This window comes from Garra rufa, chromosome 9 (assembly GCF_049309525.1).
Source record: "Garra rufa chromosome 9, GarRuf1.0, whole genome shotgun sequence".
In the NCBI taxonomy this organism is placed as follows: domain Eukaryota; kingdom Metazoa; phylum Chordata; class Actinopteri; order Cypriniformes; family Cyprinidae; genus Garra; species Garra rufa.
In genome coordinates, this window is record NC_133369.1 from 33478127 (window position 1) to 33497471 (window position 19345).

The following is a 19345-nucleotide window of genomic DNA, read 5'->3' on the forward strand; positions in this document are numbered from 1 at the left end:
ACTTTACATTATCTTTAGATTAGATTATCTTTGTGCCATATAAGTAGGCCACCTGAATCACTGTAACATGGGATTGGGTTTTCAGGTTCATGTTTTCATGTCTTTTATTTTGAAGTTTAGCCATGGTCCTTGTGTAGTCTTGCTTCCCTTGCTCTCATGTATTCCTGCCATTGGTTCCTTAGTTCAATGTGTCATGTTCTCATTGGTTGCTGTAGTCATTTGTCTTGTTTCTCATTGGTTGGTTCTTGTCATGTGTCCCTCATTGTTTGGTATAAGTAGCCCTAATGTTGCCATTGTTCCTTGTCGTGTACCTAAATGTGTAACATTCTGTGAGTTTGTGTATCTGTTCCATGCCAAGTCTGTTCATGCCATGCCAAGTCAAGTCTTTGTTTGTTTGCATTTGGATTCACTGTGGATTATAATAAAACTGCACTTGGGTTCAACACAACTTCCCATCAGTGGACTCCATTGTCACGGTTAGTGTGCGGATGGAGAGGTGATGGAATCCAGGGAAACTAAGTATAAACAAAAACACACTTTATTAAATAAAACAAACAGAAATCCAGGCATAAAGGGGAAACTGGTGTAACAATCATCGACGGACAAAAGGGAGTGAGCAAACACATCTTAAATACACTGAGACAAGGGCGTGGTAACAAATGAGATAACAAGATAACGAGGGGGAAGTACAAATAAGGGCATAGACTAAACCAACTGAACATGAACCAAAAGGGGGAGACAAGGACTAAACCAAAATGACTATGAAACATAAGGGGAGAAAACACTGGGAGAACAGAACAGAACAAGACAAGACATAATCCTGACATCCATTACAATCACAAACATTTTATTTGTTTTTTAGTGAGTGATTTCCCTGTATTCTCTTGGACAGTGCAAGGACTCATTACACTGACACCATGTCTCATGAAATATAGCAATGTCTGTGTCTTGTATATTACTAAGTAAGTCTTGGTCTGCAGTCTTGTTCCTGAAAGTTGAAGAATGCAAACCTTGTATATTCCAACAGCTAATTCTAAACAATTTCATAGATAATAAGACGATGTACAAGAGGCATCATTGTGGAAAAAAAATATTACTCATCTTTTATTTGCATTTGAACAAAATTGGCATGTCCAAAATTATTCATACCCTTCTCAATAATCAATAGAAAAGCCTTTATTGGCTATTACAGCAATCAACCGCTTCCAATAATTGCTGACTAGCTTTTTGCATATCTCCATTGGTATTTTTGCCCATTCATCTTTAGCGATGAGCTCCAACTCTTTCAGGTTGGAGGGTCTCCTTGCCATTACCCTGATGGTCCCTCCACAGATTCTGAATTGGATTTAAGTCAGGATTCTGGTTGGGCCACTGCAAAACATTAATGTTTTTGTCTGCTAAACATTTCTTCACCACTTTTGCTGTGTGTTTTGGGTCGTTGTCGTGCTGAAATGTCCGATGGTGCCAAGTTTCTCTGCAGGCTGCCTGATGTTGTTGTTGAGAATTTTGATGTATTGCTCCTTTTTCATGGTGCCATTTACTGTCATTAGGTTCCCTGGTCCACTGGCTGAAAAACACCCCCAAAACATTAGGTTCCCACCACCATGTTTGACAGTGGGGAGACCAGAAGTCTTCTTCTTTGTCCAGATGAGCATTTGCAAAGGACAAGCAGGGTTTTGTGTACCTTATCTGGAGAAGTCTGGAACTTCAAAACATTTAGATATGGTCTTAATGCCCTTTTCTGACTTGTGAGCAGCCACAATGTCCTCAGTGAGCTTCTTTGTCTTAGCCATGACTGTCCACAAACCAAGAGCAGAGAGCTTCTGTTTTTCACCTGTTGAGTTGATTAAAACAGCGGTTCCCTATGAATCAGGGTAATTAGGATGCTTTAAAATAGCTTGGACTATTTGGAATGGTATAGAACTTTGGATTTTCCCATAGACTGTGACAGTTTACAAAGGGTATGAATAATTTTGGACATGCCACTTTTTGTTCAAATGTAAATAAAAGCTGAGAAATATTTTTTTCCACAATGATGCCTCTTGTACATCATCTTATTATCTATGAATACTTTAGAAAGTATGAATACTTTCGGGCTTGACTGTATATGTTGAGGCTGCATGTCTTCATGGTAAGGTGAACATTTGGAATAAGTGCACAGGTTCTGAAAAGTTTAACATTGTTCCATGGATCGAGTGAAAAGGCCCATCGCTCCATGGCAGTAACGTGGAACGTAAGTTATTTTAGCTTCTGGGAATTATTCTGAGGCTCTGACGGACACATCTCTGAGCATAAGAGCCACGTTGCACTTCGTTGTTCATAAGTTATTTGTCCTTGTGTGTACTATGATGTTGCTTGTATTTGGGCAGCACATGCTTTCATTTTTGGAAATAACAGTTTGTCATTTACATATTTTCCATCGAGTCGATAGGAATAAGAGCTTCTGTTTCGGTGGGGTTTTTTGGAGCAGTGCTGTGGACTTTGGTCTTTGGATCGGATGAAGAGTGAGGCTCATCCATTGCAAGTGATTGGCGATTGTCAGTGGGGATCTCTAGACAGGTCAAGTGTTCAGTGTGAGATTCTTTGGAAGATAAAGCATGAAGAAGTTGTTCTTTCATATTTTTTCTTTCTGTCAAAGTTCTGATTTCAAGATGGACAGTTCTATCTGCGTTTCTCGTTTAACTTATGTTATTTGCCTTCTGAAAGTTTCAATTCTTCCAGCTCTTCTCTAGCTTGCTGAAGTTTCTTGTTTCTCTGCAGGTGTTCAGACATTTTTAATTCTTTTAGTTCACAATATTTATCTCCAGGAGTGAAGATCACTATTTCATTTTTGACATGAAATATTAAATTAAGGATGTTGCAGTTGTTGTCTCCTTTCGGATTTCCTTTATAGGAGAAGACTTTGTATTGTTACGTTCCCAATTCCCAGTCTAGGGTTGGGGCGGGAGTAACAAATAAAATAAAGCGTAATAAAAAAAAGAATGAAAACTTAAGCGTGGAGGAACCACTCCAGTCCTCTGCCCCAGAAATGCAATACAACACTTAACTTAACTTGAGCAGATTTATTTAGTAATTCACAAAAATTAACAGGGAAGCAACAGTCTTCAGGAGAGAGCCAGGCCAAAACAACAAACAAAACAGCAGCTAACTAACAGGAGGAGTACTAAATAACCTACCTTGATAAAAGAAAAGAAATAAACAACAGAGGCTTTCCTCAACTCCCTCACTAACCAAAAACAGGGATAAACGTTTAGTACAAAATAAAATGGCACCCTCTCCCTACAGCTTCCAATTTAAGTTTAGTATAAATGTTCAAACAAAATTACAATACCTTCTAATACCTTAACAAATCAATTTTAAATTAAAGTAAAGTTATACACACCGTGTGCAGTCTACTCAACACTGCTTGTCAACCAGATTTCAATTCAGACTTTAAAGTTAGAGTTCAACAATTAACTCTTCAAGAGAGTGCACTACAATTAACAGACAACGTCTGAAGTCAACACAAGTCTGGAGCAGGGGAGAAGTGAACCTCACTCCACATTGCTTCGGTGCTCTTTTGTGCAGTTTGCCTCTCTGCAGCACACCCTCTGATGAGCACCACCTGTGGCCAATCTGCAACTGCGAAGCAAGCAGAGGGAGTGAGAGAGAGAGAGAAGGGAAGACAGAGCACACACAGGGAAACACAACCACACCCAAAATGGGCAGAGAAAACACACCTTTCATTAATATTAAATATATACATCCTCAGGATGTAACACCCCCACCACAAAGAATACAAACCAAGGTTTGTAAGCAACTCTTACCATATACACTAGGCAAGCAAATATAAGAGACAAAGAGAGAATATCACTTATATACTCTTGAGAGAGCATCCGCCATAACATTTTCAGCGCCCTTCTTGTGCCGGATATCCAGGTTATACTCCTGGACAGCGAGGGCCCACCGCAACAAGCGTTGATTAGAACCTGACATGCGGGAAATGAATACCAAAGGGTTATGATCAGTGTACACAATGATAGGTTGAGGGCTATTTCCCAAATAAACTTCAAAATGTTGAAGTGCCAATAAGAGTGCCAGAGCTTCTTTTTCAATCACACTATAGTTTTGTTGGGTCTTGGAGAACTTTCTAGAGAAAAAGCAAACTGGATGTTCAACATGGGTCTCATCCTCCTGCAGCAGAACTGCCCCAGCTCCAGTAGCACTTGCATCCACTTGCAATCTGAAAGGGGTCTTGAAATTTGGAGCAGAAAGAACAGGGGCATGGCAGAGGAGGTCTTTAACAGCACTGAAGGCAAGTTCACAATCACTGGTCCACTCAAATCTTTTATTTGTGCTAAGCAGGTCTGTAAGGGAAGAGACTATGTAGGGATGTTGCTTTATAGGGGCAGCATCTCTAACATCAATGTCATGTACACATACTGTAGTCCTACTGGGCACATCACTTAACAGAAAAGGAGGGGCATGCAGCAAGATGGTTAGACTTTTGGACTGTTCATTGGACAGGTGAGAAAGAAAACTCTGAAGATCCTGTAATATAGCAGAGTTTTTCAACCGAGTGGAGGAAACTAGGACGTCTTTCCTCATCAAGCCATCCTCTTCCAAGGAATAACTTGATACTACCCCCACAGTGGCTACAGAGGAAGCTGGTGAGGAGACACTGTCACCTTGAGACATTCTAGAGGGATCCCTTTCAACATAGGCCTTAAGCCGGTTTACATGGCACACACGGCTCTTGCATTTTCGGTCAGGAGTAGCAACAAGAAAGTTGGTCTCACTTAACTTTCTTTCAACAAGATAGGGACCAGCAAATTTTGAATGCAAGATCGAACCGGGAGTTGGAAGAAGGACTAAGACAGAATCACCTGGGTTAAATTCTCTTTTCACAGAGTTTTTGTCAAAGTGATGCTTCATCTTTGACTGAGCAGCAGACAGTTGGAGTTTTGCAAGACTTTGAGCCGAATACAGCTTCTCACGGAGAGAGGTAACGTAGTCATCGACTGGCACAGGTTTGGAACTTTGATTCAACAACTGTTCACTTAACAGTTTTAGTGGGCCACGAACTGTATGGCCAAACACTAGCTCAGCGGGGCTAAAGCCGAGGGACTCCTGCACAGACTCTCGTACTGCAAACATCAAGAAAGGTAGACCCTCAACCCAGTCTTTTCCAGATTCCATACAGTATCGTCGCAGCATTGTTTTAAGGGTCTGGTGGAACCTCTCAAGAGCTCCTTGACTTTCCGGATGATATGCTGTGGACGTTTGGTGGTTTATGCCAAGACTTTCTAAAACCTGTTTAAAAACCTTAGAGGTGAAGTTTGACCCTTGGTCACTTTGAATCACCTTTGGCAGGCCAAAGGTTGTACAGAATTTAAGCAGTTCTTTTATCACAACCTTAGATTTCAGTGTGCGCAATGGGACAGCCTCTGGGAATCGAGTCGCAGCACACATAATGGTCAGAATGTACTGGTGGCCTGATTTAGCTTTGGGCAATGGCCCAACACAGTCAACAATTAAGTGCTCAAAGGGGTCACTTACAACAGGGATAGGGTAGAGAGGTGCAGGTGGGATTTTCTGATTTGGTTTTCCTGCCAACTGGCATGTATGGCAAGACCTGCAAAATCTAGATACTGCTGACTTAAGACCAGGCCAAAAGAAGTACTTGACAATGCGGTTGTAAGTTTTTGTAACACCAACATGGCCAGATAACACATTCTCATGGGCAAGTTTTAAGACCTGGTGTCGATAGCCAGAAGGCAAAACAATCTGCTGCACTTCTTGCCATCCCAACTCCTCTTGCTGGGGCTTCCACTTACGCATTAACAACCCTTTTTCCCAGAAGTAAACTACCCCTGAATCAGGAGCATGGGTAGCACATTCTGCAGCCATTACACACTTGGCTAGGGAGGGGTCTGCTTTTTGGGCAGCAGCTAGGTGTTCTCTACCTACTTTCAATGGGGTTTCAGAGATCAATTTCTCATAAGCTACATCAAGGTCAGGGTCAGGAGTTACAGACAGGACACACTCAATAGAGTCAGGTTCATTAACCAGAAAAGAGCTTGAGAGATCCACCACCTCCTCAAATTTCTTTGACTGGGCACGGGTAACTGCACAGGCGGGAAAGACAGAAGGGAAATTTTTAGCCAAATCAGGTTTGTGTGAAATACAGGGTTTATGGGATACAACTGGCCTAGGAAAGACTGTGCCACCTGCTAGGTCATTCCCTAGAATCAGATCAATCCCTTCAACAGGTAACTGTGGGCGCACTGCTAGACTGACTGGGCCGCTTACAATGTCAGACTTTAGGTACACAGTGTGGAGTGGCACATTCACACAGTGCATATCGATTCCCCGAATTAACACGTCATTTCCAGTAAATGAGGTAGCAGAAAAGGGCAATATGTTTGCTGATATGAAGGACTGGGCCGCACCAGTGTCACGCAAGATTGTTACTGATTTTGGAACGAAATCAGGAGATAGAGAGACTGTGCCTTCAAACAAGAAGGGTTGATAACTCTCTCCACTACAAGAACTCGCATTACACAGGGACTGTACAAAGGCCACATTTTTAGGCTTGGAAGCTGCTCTTTTCTGTTTCCAAGCTTTACAGTCTGAAATCATGTGGTTTGGGTCAAGGCAGAAAAAACAAACTCGCCTTTCACCACTGTTCGCAAACTTACGACCACTTTTAGACGGCGTTTCGCTTTTAGACGAGTGCACAACATGCGGGATAACGGAGCTTTCCACATTCATCAATGGGGGTTTGGCAGATGTGTGTGCTGAAAACACATTTTTGTGTGTCAGCACAAACTCATCAGCCAAAACTGCAGCACTAGCCGACGACGTCACTTTTTGTTCATTTAAGTGCACGACAATCTTCGACGGAATACAATTTTTAAAGTCTTCTAGCAAGATTAGTTCCTGCAAATCTTCCAGGGTAGTAATCTTGCTAGATAGACACCACTTTTCAAAAAGAACCCTCTTTTCTCTCACAAATTCAACATAAGTTTGGTTGACTGTTTTCGAATGAGTGCGGAATTTTTGTCTATAGGCCTCAGGGACAAGTTCATATGCTCGCAAGACTGCAGATTTTACAAGGTCATAATCAAGGGAGCTTTCTATAGGAAGGGAAGAACAGACTTCCTGAGCTTTCCCTGACAAGCTACACTGGAGTAACAAAGCCCACATATCTTTTGGCCACCTCAACTTACCAGCAACACGTTCAAATGCAACAAAGTATGAGTCGACTTCTGTCTCTCTAAACGGAGGCACAAGTTTTATATACTTACTGACATCAAAACTATCACTAGAAGGTGCATGAGAAAAATCATGTGTGACTGTACTACTGCCAGCAGATGTTAAGGGTGATGAGACTGATATGGGCCTAGTACGTGGTGATGGAACTGGCTTTTGAGCCAATCGCCTTGCTTCCAGGTCCAATTTGCGTAACTGGATATCTCGCTCAGCCTGTTTCTCTACAACTTTAAGCCTAATCATTTCTGCTTCACATTCTTGTTTTTTAATCAAAAGATCCATTTCCTTTAACTTTACAGCAATTCTAGGATCATAAGGTGCAAAAGAATCAGTAGTGAGATTCAGATCTTCAGCCGCAGTTTCCACTGCCACTTCAGACTGAACCTCAACACTATCCTCAGCCTCTTTAGGCAAAATGCCTGCATCTACCAATTTCTTAAACAGGTTACTCTTAAGCACCTGTTTTGTCACATCTTTTGGAATGTCAATATCAAAAAAGTCTGCTATCAAAATAAGATCTTTTTTCTTACAACGATTAAAGGCTTCAGTTGTGGGGCAAAGAGTAAACGCAGTAAAATCAAACTCCATTCTCTAAGCCTACAACACTTTCCTCTCCACCCACAGTCGAAAACAGTCAAACAATTTGAGAGAAAAAGGGTACTTACCAACAGCCAATTAAGAGGCGAACGGACGAGCCCCCACTTGTTACGTTCCCAATTCCCAGTCTAGGGTTGGGGCGGGAGTAACAAATAAAATAAAGCGTAATAAAAAAAAGAATGAAAACTTAAGCGTGGAGGAACCACTCCAGTCCTCTGCCCCAGAAATGCAATACAACACTTAACTTAACTTGAGCAGATTTATTTAGTAATTCACAAAAATTAACAGGGAAGCAACAGTCTTCAGGAGAGAGCCAGGCCAAAACAACAAACAAAACAGCAGCTAACTAACAGGAGGAGTACTAAATAACCTACCTTGATAAAAGAAAAGAAATAAACAACAGAGGCTTTCCTCAACTCCCTCACTAACCAAAAACAGGGATAAACGTTTAGTACAAAATAAAATGGCACCCTCTCCCTACAGCTTCCAATTTAAGTTTAGTATAAATGTTCAAACAAAATTACAATACCTTCTAATACCTTAACAAATCAATTTTAAATTAAAGTAAAGTTATACACACCGTGTGCAGTCTACTCAACACTGCTTGTCAACCAGATTTCAATTCAGACTTTAAAGTTAGAGTTCAACAATTAACTCTTCAAGAGAGTGCACTACAATTAACAGACAACGTCTGAAGTCAACACAAGTCTGGAGCAGGGGAGAAGTGAACCTCACTCCACATTGCTTCGGTGCTCTTTTGTGCAGTTTGCCTCTCTGCAGCACACCCTCTGATGAGCACCACCTGTGGCCAATCTGCAACTGCGAAGCAAGCAGAGGGAGTGAGAGAGAGAGAGAAGGGAAGACAGAGCACACACAGGGAAACACAACCACACCCAAAATGGGCAGAGAAAACACACCTTTCATTAATATTAAATATATACATCCTCAGGATGTAACAGTATTTATATCTGTATGGTCCTGTATGAGATATGTGTTAAGTTGTGCCTGCTGTTTAATTTGTATGAAGTCAACTGTAAATTTGTTTGAAGGCAGGCAACATCAGTCCTGAATGGTGACAGTGCTATTGTGGTAAATTCAGAGATAAAATTCTTGATTCCTCATTTTCTTCAGTATCTTCATATATATTTTTTTTTTTTTTTTTTTTTTTTTTTGTGGTGAAGGTGAGGTGTTGGCAGAAGCAGCATGCCATAAGGAGCTGTTTTTAAAAAAAAATACTATTTTGGAAGTCAGTGGTAACAAAGTGTAACGTGGGGTTTTGGATTTGGTTTTGTTTTGGTTCATGTTCATGTTTTCATGTCTTTTATTTTGTATTTGTTTCATGCTGTTGAGTCTTGCTTCCTTTGCCCTCATGTATTCCTGTCATTGGTTCCCTAGTTCCATGTGTCATGTTCTGATTGGTTGTCATTGGTTGCTATGGCCTTGTTCCTTGTTTTCCATTGGTTGGTTCTTGCCATGTGTCCCTCTTTGTTTAGTATAAGTAGGCCTTATGTTTCAGTTGTCCCCTGTCGTGTATTGATGTTGTATCTGCTGTTTGGTGAGTGTCTGTTTCAAAGTCAAGTCTGTTTCCAAGTCAAGTCAAGTCAAGTCAAGTCAAGTCAAGTCAAGTCTGTTTGGATTAGTTTGGATTATTGTTTGGAGTTCACATCACTGTAATAAAACTGCACTTGGGTTCACTACATCTCGCCGGTTCAGTGGATTAATCGTTACAGAATACACGACCAGCTACTATGAACCCAGCAGTTTCTCGCCTCCTCTGCCTACGTCAAGGAGACCGGGCTGTAGAGGAGTACGTTCAGGACTTTTGTGGACTTTGTGATTTAGTGGGTTTTAATGACGTGGCGCTCAAGGACATTTTTAGAGTGGGATTGAATGATCTCATTCGCTCATGGCTTCCTGGAGGTAAAATACACTGGACTCTTGAGAAATATATTGATCATGCTCTTTTACTGGCTGACTCACATTTTACTGTAGGGGTTGTGGATGAGGAACGCAACAACCCCCCAGTACCCACCAAACTGGAACATTTCAATACCCCCACTGTCATGTCTGGAATTATTCACATCATGTCAGAGTCACCACAGCCGGCTGCTCCAAAGCCTGCTCACATCATGCCTGCTCACGTCATGCCTGCTGCTTCAGGGCCTGCTCACGTCATGCCTGCCGCTTCAAAGCCTGCTCACGTCATGTCTGCCACTTCAGGGCCTGCTCACGCCATGCCTGCCGCTCCAGGGCCTGCTCACGCCATGCCTGCCGCTCCAGGGCCTGCTCACGCCAAGCCTGCCGCTCCAGGACCTGCTCACGCCAAGCCTGCCGCTCCAGGGTCTGCTCACGTCAAGCCTGCCGCTCCAGGGCCTGCTCACGCCAAGCCTACCATGCCAGAGTCTGCACCCAAGATGGCTGCCATCCCTAAGCCTGTTCACAAGATGGCCGCCGCTCCAGAGTCTGCTCGCAAGATGGCCGCCACGCCAGAGTCCCCGGCCAAGTTGGCCGCCACGCCAGAGTCCCCGGCCAAGATGGCCGCCACGCCAGAGTCCCCAGCCAAGATGGCCGCCACGCCAGAGTCCCCGGCCAAGATGGCCGCCACGCCAGAGCCAAGCCAATCCACGGTCCCTATACCAGAGCCACGCCATGCCTTGTCTGATCTGCCAGAGCCATGCCATGCCTCGTCTGATCTGCCAGAACCACGCCATGCCTCGTCTGATCTGCCAGAGCCACGCCATGCCTCACCTTATCCTTCAGAGCCTCGTCATGTCATGATTGCAAGTGTGATGGACCCACCAATGATGTCAGTGAGAGCTGCTGGCATCCCAGTGGTCCCTACACCCACTAGCCCGGTGGGCCTCCCTCTATACACTGCGCTGGCTGTGATGGCCATCGCCATTTTGAGTGTGTGGGCTGCACATTGTTCTCCAGAGGCCTTGTCTGTCCAAGAGTCATCTCCAGAGGCCTCGTCTGTCCACGAGTCTACTCCAGAGGCCTCGTCTGTCCATGAGTCTGCTGTGCCAGTGCCTCCAGAAGTGGTAGCTCCAGCTGCAGAACCTCTCAAGGAGGCGGCGTTCACGGCAGAACCTCCCAAGAGGGTGACACCCTTTTATGAACTTCCTGCTCTGCCTGCTCCACCAAGGCTTCCTGCTCTGCCTGCACCGCCAAGCCTTCCTGCTCTGCCTGCACCGCCAAGGCTTCCTGCTCTGCCTGCACCGCCAAGGCTTCCTGCTCTGCCTGCACCGCCATGGCTTCCTGCTCTACCGGCTCCACCCTGGCTTCCACTGCTCCATAACCCAGGTCCTTCAGAACTGTCTGCCATTGCTTCACGGTCCAGGCCCACCTCTACTTCATGATCCAGGTCTGCCATTACTCCATGCCCCAGGCCCTCCACTGTTTCACAGTCTGCCACAGTTTCATGGCCCAGGTCCTCCACTGTTCCACAGTCTGCCACTGCTTCACAGCCCAGGACCTCCATTGAGCCACAGTCTGCCACTGCTCCACGGCCCAGGTCCTCCAGTGTTTCACCGTCTGCCACTGCTCCACGGCCCAGGTCCTCCAGTGTTTCACGATCTGTCACTGCTTCACAGCCTAGGCCCACCAATGCTCCATGGTCCAGGCCCACCTGTGCTCCATTGTTTAGACCTGCCCTTGCCCCAGGGTCCAGGTCCACCACCTTCCCATGATTCATGCCATTGCCCTGTCTTCCATGCTCCATGCAATGATCCCAGTCCTGTTCCCCTCCATGGACCTGGCCCTCCATCCCTCCCCCATATTCTGTCTCTGCTCCACCACCCTCCTGGACTTTTTGGGTTATTGTTTTGTTTTGGGTGGTGTGTTAGGGCGTCTGGAGCCGCCCTTGGGGGGGGGGGGGGTATGTAACGTGGGGTTTTGGATTTGGTTTTGTTTTGGTTCATGTTCATGTTTTCATGTCTTTTATTTTGTATTTGTTTCATGCTGTTGAGTCTTGCTTCCCTTGCCCTCATGTATTCCTGTCATTGGTTCCCTAGTTCCATGTGTCATGTTCTGATCATTCTGTCATTGGTTGCTATGGTCTTGTTCCTTGTTTTCCATTGGTTGGTTCTTGTCATGTGTCCCTCTTTGTTTAGTATAAGTAGGCCTTATGTTTCAGTTGTCCCCTGTCGTGTATTGAAGTTGTATCTGCTGTTTGGTGAGTGTCTGTTTCCAAGTCAAGTCTGTTTCCAAGTCAAGTCAAGTCTGTTTGGATTAGTTTGGATTATTGTTTGGAGTTCTTGTCACTGTAATAAAGCTGCACTTGGGTTCACTACATCTCGCTGCTTCAGTGGATTATTCATTACTCAATGGTTCCTTTTGGTTACCAACATACTTCAAAATAACTTTCTTGCTCCACAAATGACATAAAGCCAAACAGATAGAAACACTACAAACATGGGGATGAGTAAACAAAGACAGAATTTCAGTTTTGGGTGAACTATATATTTAAGTATCTTATTTGGTAATTATTGGCACTATGGCTTTTCTTCTTTCTACACAAATAGCAGATTTGTTAGTTCCCTCTTCAGTTTTGCTGATATAAACAAGATAGTGTAAGCAAATCACATTTCTCTCTGAGTTGTGAAACTAGCTTTGTTCCCCTTTTCCTTCCTTTTAATTTCATAAACCTATGTCTTAATGTTAATTTGTAAAATTAGATATTAGACAGATGTTTTTTATAGTATTTTTATTGTAATCAAAGACAATTACAATTCAAATCATTAGAACATCTGTGGTTGTAAGAACTTGTCTTCTCTTTACAGAGTTTATACACTTTGTGGAACCGTTGGTGAAACTGTTGCAAGATCCTTTCTTAATTTATACAGAGGAAGTATTGTCCAGTATATTGGCTTTACTGCAGATGTTTTCCCACTAAGTTCTACATTTCTTTGCCTTTGTTTTTGGATAAAAGTCATTTATCATGAACAGGACCCCTGCTCTCTGTCCATGGACAACAATGGTAACCAATGGTCCTCTTCACCTGCATCATCATACTTTATCCAGGTAATATACTTGTAACATTACAATTAAGTACGTACAGATTATGAGTAAATGTCAGAGGTGGAGTTCTGTTTTCTTTACAGTTTCTTTTTTGGTTCAATATATAGTACGAATGGAACATTGGATGATGAGCCAGATACTGATGTGCCATATGACTATTACGACTACTATACTGGAAGTGTTGATTCATCTGCATTTTCCTGTGTTTATGGAGATCATGGAGCTACCATTCTTCCTGTGTTGTACTCCCTGTTTTTTGTGGTGGGCTTTCTGGGTAACATACTGGTGATCTGGGTCTTGATGGGTGTGAAGTTGAGAAGCACGACTGACATCTGTCTTCTGAACCTGACTTTAGCTGACCTGCTCTTGGTCTCTTCTCTCCCTTTTCTGGCACACTATGCCAGAGACCAGTGGATCTTTGGAGATGTTATGTGCAATATGGTCCTCAGTGTCTACCACATTGGATTCTACAGTGGGATATTCTTCATTGTATTGATGAGTATTGATCGATACTTAGCTGTAGTTCATGCTGTGTTTGCCCTGAGAGTCAAAACAAGGACATATGGGATCTTAGCCAGTGTGGTCATGTGACGGGTCAACAGAGGAATCTTGAGACATCAAGTAACAGAGCCCCTCCCCTGCGACTGTCTCCTGGCACGAGGAGGCAACCGACGCCGAGGTCTACCTCTTCCTCGGGGACCTGGTCGATCTGGGTGGGTAGAATGGAAATCCGTGATGAGTGAGGGATCCAGGATGTCCACAGCGGGCACCCAGGACCGCTCCTCGGGTCCGTAGTCCTCCCAGTCGACCAGGTACTGTAGGCGACCGTTCCGGCGTCGGGAGTCCAGGATAGTACTGACTCTGTACGCCTCCTCGCCGTCGATGATCAGGGGAGCAGGGTTCTGGGATGCGGTCTCGTCTAGGACCTCCGTCCCCTCTGGCCGACCAGCGGGCTTTAACAGAGAAACATGGAAAGTGGGTGAGATTCGATATTCTGAGGGCAAATCAAGTCTGAATGACACAGGAGTGATTTGACGGGTAATTTGAAAAGGACCCACGTACCTGGGACTTAATTTCTTGCAAGGTAACCGGAAGCGTAGGTTCCGGGTTGAGAGCCAGACCCACTGTCCCGGTTCGTAGGGAGGATTGGGACGTCGTTGACGATCTGCCTGGACTGGGTACGACGAACCGTTCTTTGCAGGTGGACATGGGCCCGATTCCAGGTATCCTCACTCCGCTGGAACCATGAGTTGACTGCGGGTAGATCTGAGGGTTCTCCAGACCAGGGGAACAGAGGTGGTTGAAATCCTAGTGTGCACTGGAAAGGAGTCATGTTGGTAGAAGGTTTGTTGAGGGAGTTTTGGGCGTACTCTGCCCAGAGAAGGAAACGACTCCAATCCTCTTGATGATGTTGACAATAGGAACGTAAGAATCGAGTCAATTCCTGATTAAGGCGTTCAACTTGTCCGTTGGCCTCCGGGTGATATCCAGATGTGAGACTGACGTTCACGTTCAGGAGGCGGAAGAAACTGGACCATAGGCGGGAAGTGAATTGTGGTCCTCGGTCAGAGACAATATCCTCCGGTAACCCATAAAACCTGAAGACAGAATTACACAGAGCCTCGGCCGTCTCCATGGCAGTTGGTAGTTTGGGTAAAGGAATGAAGCGACAGCCCTTGGAGAAGCGGTCCACTACTGATAGGATGGTGGTATATCCCTGGGACGGAGGGAGGTCCGTTACAAAGTCAACAGCAATGTGAGACCATGGTCGCTCGGGAACAGGTAAAGGTTGGAGTAGGCCTGCAGGAAGCTGGTGAGAGGCTTTAGATGTATTGCAGATAACACAGTTCTTGACAAAAGCAATGGTATCAGCCCATAAAGTAGACCACCAGAACCTGTTACTAAGGAGTTGGATGGTAGCCTCAATTCCAGGATGACCGGAGCTGGGAGCATTGTGGACCTCAGAGAGCATGCGGGAACGAAGAGGTGTGTGGAACATACGTGAGGTTATCTGGACAGTCGTCGGGAGGTGGATCTTGAGCTTGAGCCTCAGTGATCTCCGTCATACAATCCCAGATGACGGGCGCCATGATAACTGAGGTGGGAAGGATCGACTCAGGAGGTTGGAGAACGGAATCAGGCTCATAGATGCGAGAGAGAGCATCGGCTTTCGTGTTCTGGGAACGTGGGCGATATTTGATTTCAAATTGGAATCTCGTGAAGAAGAGAGACCATCTTGCTTGTCGATGGTTGAGTACTTTAGCCACACGGAGATATTCCAAGTTCTTATGGTCAGTAAGAATGATGAAGGGATGTCTGGCTCCCTCTAACCAATGCCTCCACTCCTCTAAGGCGAGCTTTATGGCAAGCAACTCTCGATTCCCCACGTCATAGTTTCTCTCCGCCGGACTCAGTTTGTGGGAGAAGAAGGCGCACGGGAAGGTTTTGGGAGGTTGACCCTGACGTTGTGAGAGTACTGCACCGACCCCGGTGCTAGAGGCGTCCACTTCAACGAGGAACGGTAACTGAGGGTCCGGATGACGAAGAACAGGTGCCGTGGTGAAGCGCTGATGGAGGTCCTGAAAGGCGTGTACTGCGTCAGAAGGCCAGGTAAGACGTTTCTCTCCTTTCTTGATCATGGAGGTTAGTGGAGCAGCTATACTGCTGAAGTTACGAATGAAACGTCTATAAAAGTTCGAAAATCCCAAGAATCTCTGAAGTTCCTTGAGGGTCTTGGGACGGGGCCATTCTTGCACGGCAGTCACTTTGTCCTGATCCATTGCCACCCCCTCAGAGCTGATAACATACCCTAGAAAGCCGATCTTCTCCTGGTGGAACTGACACTTCTCTTCCTTGGCGTACAACTTGTGCTGGATGAGACGCTGGAGAACAGACCTGACATGTTGGATGTGCTCAGTGAGAGTGTTGGAGAAAATCAGAATATCATCAATGTATACTATCCCCCATCGGTTTAGCATGTCCCGGAAAACCTCATTGACGAAGGCCTGAAAATATGATGGACAGTTGGATAGGCCGAAGGGCATGACCCGGTATTCGTAGTGTCCTGATGTAGTAGAAAAGGCAGTCTTCCACTCGTCCCCTTTTCGAATGCGGATTAGGTTGTATGCTGAGCGTAGATCCAACTTGGTGTAGAATCTGGCTGATCTGAGCTGTTCAAGGGCTGGAAGAACGAGTGGTAGAGGGTATCGGCACTTTACGTCATTGAGTGCGCGATAGTCTATACAAGGTCGCAGACCTCCCTCCTTTTTCTTTACGAAGAAGAATCCCGCCGAGGCTGGGGATGTGGAGGGCTGGATAAATCCCTTAGCGAGCTCCTCCTGGATGTATTGCTCCATTGCTTCGGATTCGGGCTGTGAGAGTGGGAAGATCCGACCTCGTGGAATCACTGCTCCTGGTACAAGCTCGATGGCACAATCTCCAGGTCGATGGGGAGGTAAAACCGTGGCTTTAATGGCGCTGAAGGCCTCGAGCAGGTCTTGGTACTCCACAGGAATAGTGTTGCTTGGTGGCGCCGTGGTGGGACGAGGTGGAGACTGAATAGTGGAGAAGAGGCAGTGCTGATGACAGGATGGTGACCATTGTGTGATGATAACCTTTGTCCAGGAGATGGTTGGTTCATGGCGCTCCAGCCATGGGAAGCCCAAGATGAGAGGTGACTGAGGTGATGTGATGACGAAGAAGCGGATAGTTTCCTGATGACCAGGTTCTAGGTGGAGAGTTAGATCATCAGTCGTGTGGTTGACATGTCCGGAGCCTAGTGGTCTCCCGTCGAGGGCGGCCACTGCCACAGGGGAAGCACAAGACAAGAGAGGTAACTGATTAGTTCTCACAAAGTCCTCATCCATGAAGTTACCCGCTGCCCCAGAGTCAATGAACGCAGTAGTCCTTATAGCTTTCTCACCAGATATTAGTACTACAGGTATCACACAACGGTTTACACAAAGTCTGTTTGAACTCACCGAGGTAGGTGGACGTGGTGGTCGTGTGGGACAGGTGGCTCGAATGTGTCCCGTCAAACCACAGTAAAGACAGAGGTGATTACGCATCCTCCGTTCTCTCTCCTCGATGGTAATTCTAGTGCTGTCAAGCTGCATGGGTTCCGGAGCTGTGGAAGTTGAGGATTGGGCAGGCTGGAGAAAAGCCATGGGGGTGAAATTCCGACTCGGCTTGCGAGCCCGCATTACGCTGTCCACCCGGATGGAAAGATCGATGTACTGTGAGAATGTCAAACCCTCATCACGGCAAGCCAGTTCAACTTGAAGATTGGAATTTAATCCCTTACGGTAATGAAGCTTGAGGGGACCATCATTCCATCCGCTCTGAGCTGCCAGTGTACGGAAGTCCAGAGCATAGTCTGCTGCAGAGCGTCGGCCCTGACGTAATGCTAGAATCTGTTCCCCTGCCTCTCCGCTCTCTGGAGTAGGTTGGAAAACCTCCTTAAAGCTTTGGAGGAACGTAGTAAACGTGGGGTAGGTAGCCTGACCCAGATCCCAGACCGCTGTGGCCCACTCCAGCGCCCTTCCCGTGAGAAGTGAGCAAACAAATGCAATCTTGCTCTCATCTGTGATATACAAGTTCGGCTGTTGGTTAACAAAGAGAGTGCATTGTAGTAGAAATCCCTTACACTTTGCAGCTGTTCCATCGAACTTCTCAGGGAATTCGAGTCGGGGGCTGACGATGGCTGCTTGATTTCCAGCAGTAGGTGCAGGCGGTGCGATCGGCGCTGGAACTGGAGGGGGAACGGGTGTTGCAGCAGCCCGCAGGGACTGAATCGCCTGGACCAGTTGTGTAGTCAAAGTACTCAGGTGATCCAGCTGCTGCTGGTGGTGAAACAACATCGAAGCTTGTGTAGACATCTCCGATGCGATCTGGGAAACTGTCGCTGGATCCGTGGGTGGCGAAGTTTTCTGTGACGGGTCAACAGAGGAATCTTGAGACATCGGATCCATTTGCAACAAGTTTAATAAATCAGACAACTTATACAGGCGTTGGTCAACACTGGCAAACTGTTGTGGTGTAGGCAAATCCAATCGGGTAGTCAGAGTCCATGCAAAGGGGTCGAGGCTGGCGGCTGAACAAAGCAATAGTCCGTATGGAAAGCGTGGGTCAAAAGAGGGCCGGCAGCAGAGGTTCAAACACACCATAAACAGTCCAGTTGGCAACGGGTAAGCAGTCCGATATGAAACGCTCAGGATTGGGGACATAACCATCAAAACTTCGCGAGGAGTGAGCCAGCGTGGCACGCTGATAAAGGGGACAGAAAGGAAGTGACACGAGTTACCCGGAACCGGAAGTGCACAGTCCCAGGCACGGACTTGTGGGTAATGGAGTCAATATTCAGGTGAGGGTTCCCGCTGGCGGGGAACGGAGGGAGCCACAGAGACCGCGCTCGTAACAGGTCACATGGATTGTTGCTGTTTCTGCATCCTTTCCTGAGCTGATACACCTAAAAACTACAGATTACAATAAACAAAAACATTGCACATCTTATCCAACAAATGATCAAAATTCTAACCTTTCTTTAATGACCTTTGGTATCTTGAAAATGAATGTCATGGGTTTAATTCTCCCACTTATTGTGACTTGATTTTGTTACTCAATGATTTTAAAGAGACTTCTGACATTCTTCTAGGAGGCAGTCCATGCACCTTGTCATCACAGTGGTGGTGGTCTTTTTCTGCTGTTGGGTTCCATATAATGTCACAGCTTTTGTGAAAGCCTTAGAGCTGAATGAACTTATAACTCAATCTTGTGACAGCAGTAAGGCAATCAATCTAAGTCTGCAAAGCACAGAAGCTTTGGCTTATTTACACAGTTGCCTCAACCCTATTTTCTATATGTTTGTGAGAGAGAAACTTAGAAGGCAACTTTTCAAATTCCTAGATAAGACACCTTGCAGTAGACTGCAATTTGTGAAGAACTACCTTACACAGGCCACAGCTTCAGTTTACTCACATAGCACCAATGATGAGAGAACTTGTACAACAGTGTAAATTGGGAAAAGAGTCAAATGAAAATGGTAAATATTAAATAAATAGTTACTAATTTGTTTTTTATCAGTTATCACTTGTAACCACTATGGACTGCTTATAGGCCTATTCACACCAAACTTAACATGGGAAAAAAGCTAATTTGTCAAAACAGTGACATCTTGCGCATTTGTATTATATGTTCAGTCTGTAGTAGGGCTGGACAACTTCAGTCCTGGAGGGCCACTGTCTTGCAGAGTTTAGCTCCAACCTTAATCAAACACACCTGTAGCTTTCTACTGATCTTAAAGACATTGATAAACCTGTTCAGGTGTGTTTGATTAGGGTTGGAGCTAAACTCTTGCAGGACAATGGCACTCCAAGGCCCGTATCCCTAAAGAATTTTTGTGCAAAAAGTGGCTCCTAGCGGCCAAATTCTAAGAAAATTCTCAGAGTCATGACGTTTTCTTAGAATTTCCCCTAAA

At 45.4% G+C, this 19345-nt stretch overlaps 1 pseudogene; it reads left to right on the forward strand.

Moving 5' to 3' along the window:
- The first annotated feature begins 12826 nt into the window (after nucleotides 1–12826).
- Nucleotides 12827–18884, forward strand: LOC141343233 (C-C chemokine receptor type 5-like; annotated as a pseudogene).
- The last annotated feature ends 461 nt before the right edge of the window (nucleotides 18885–19345 follow it).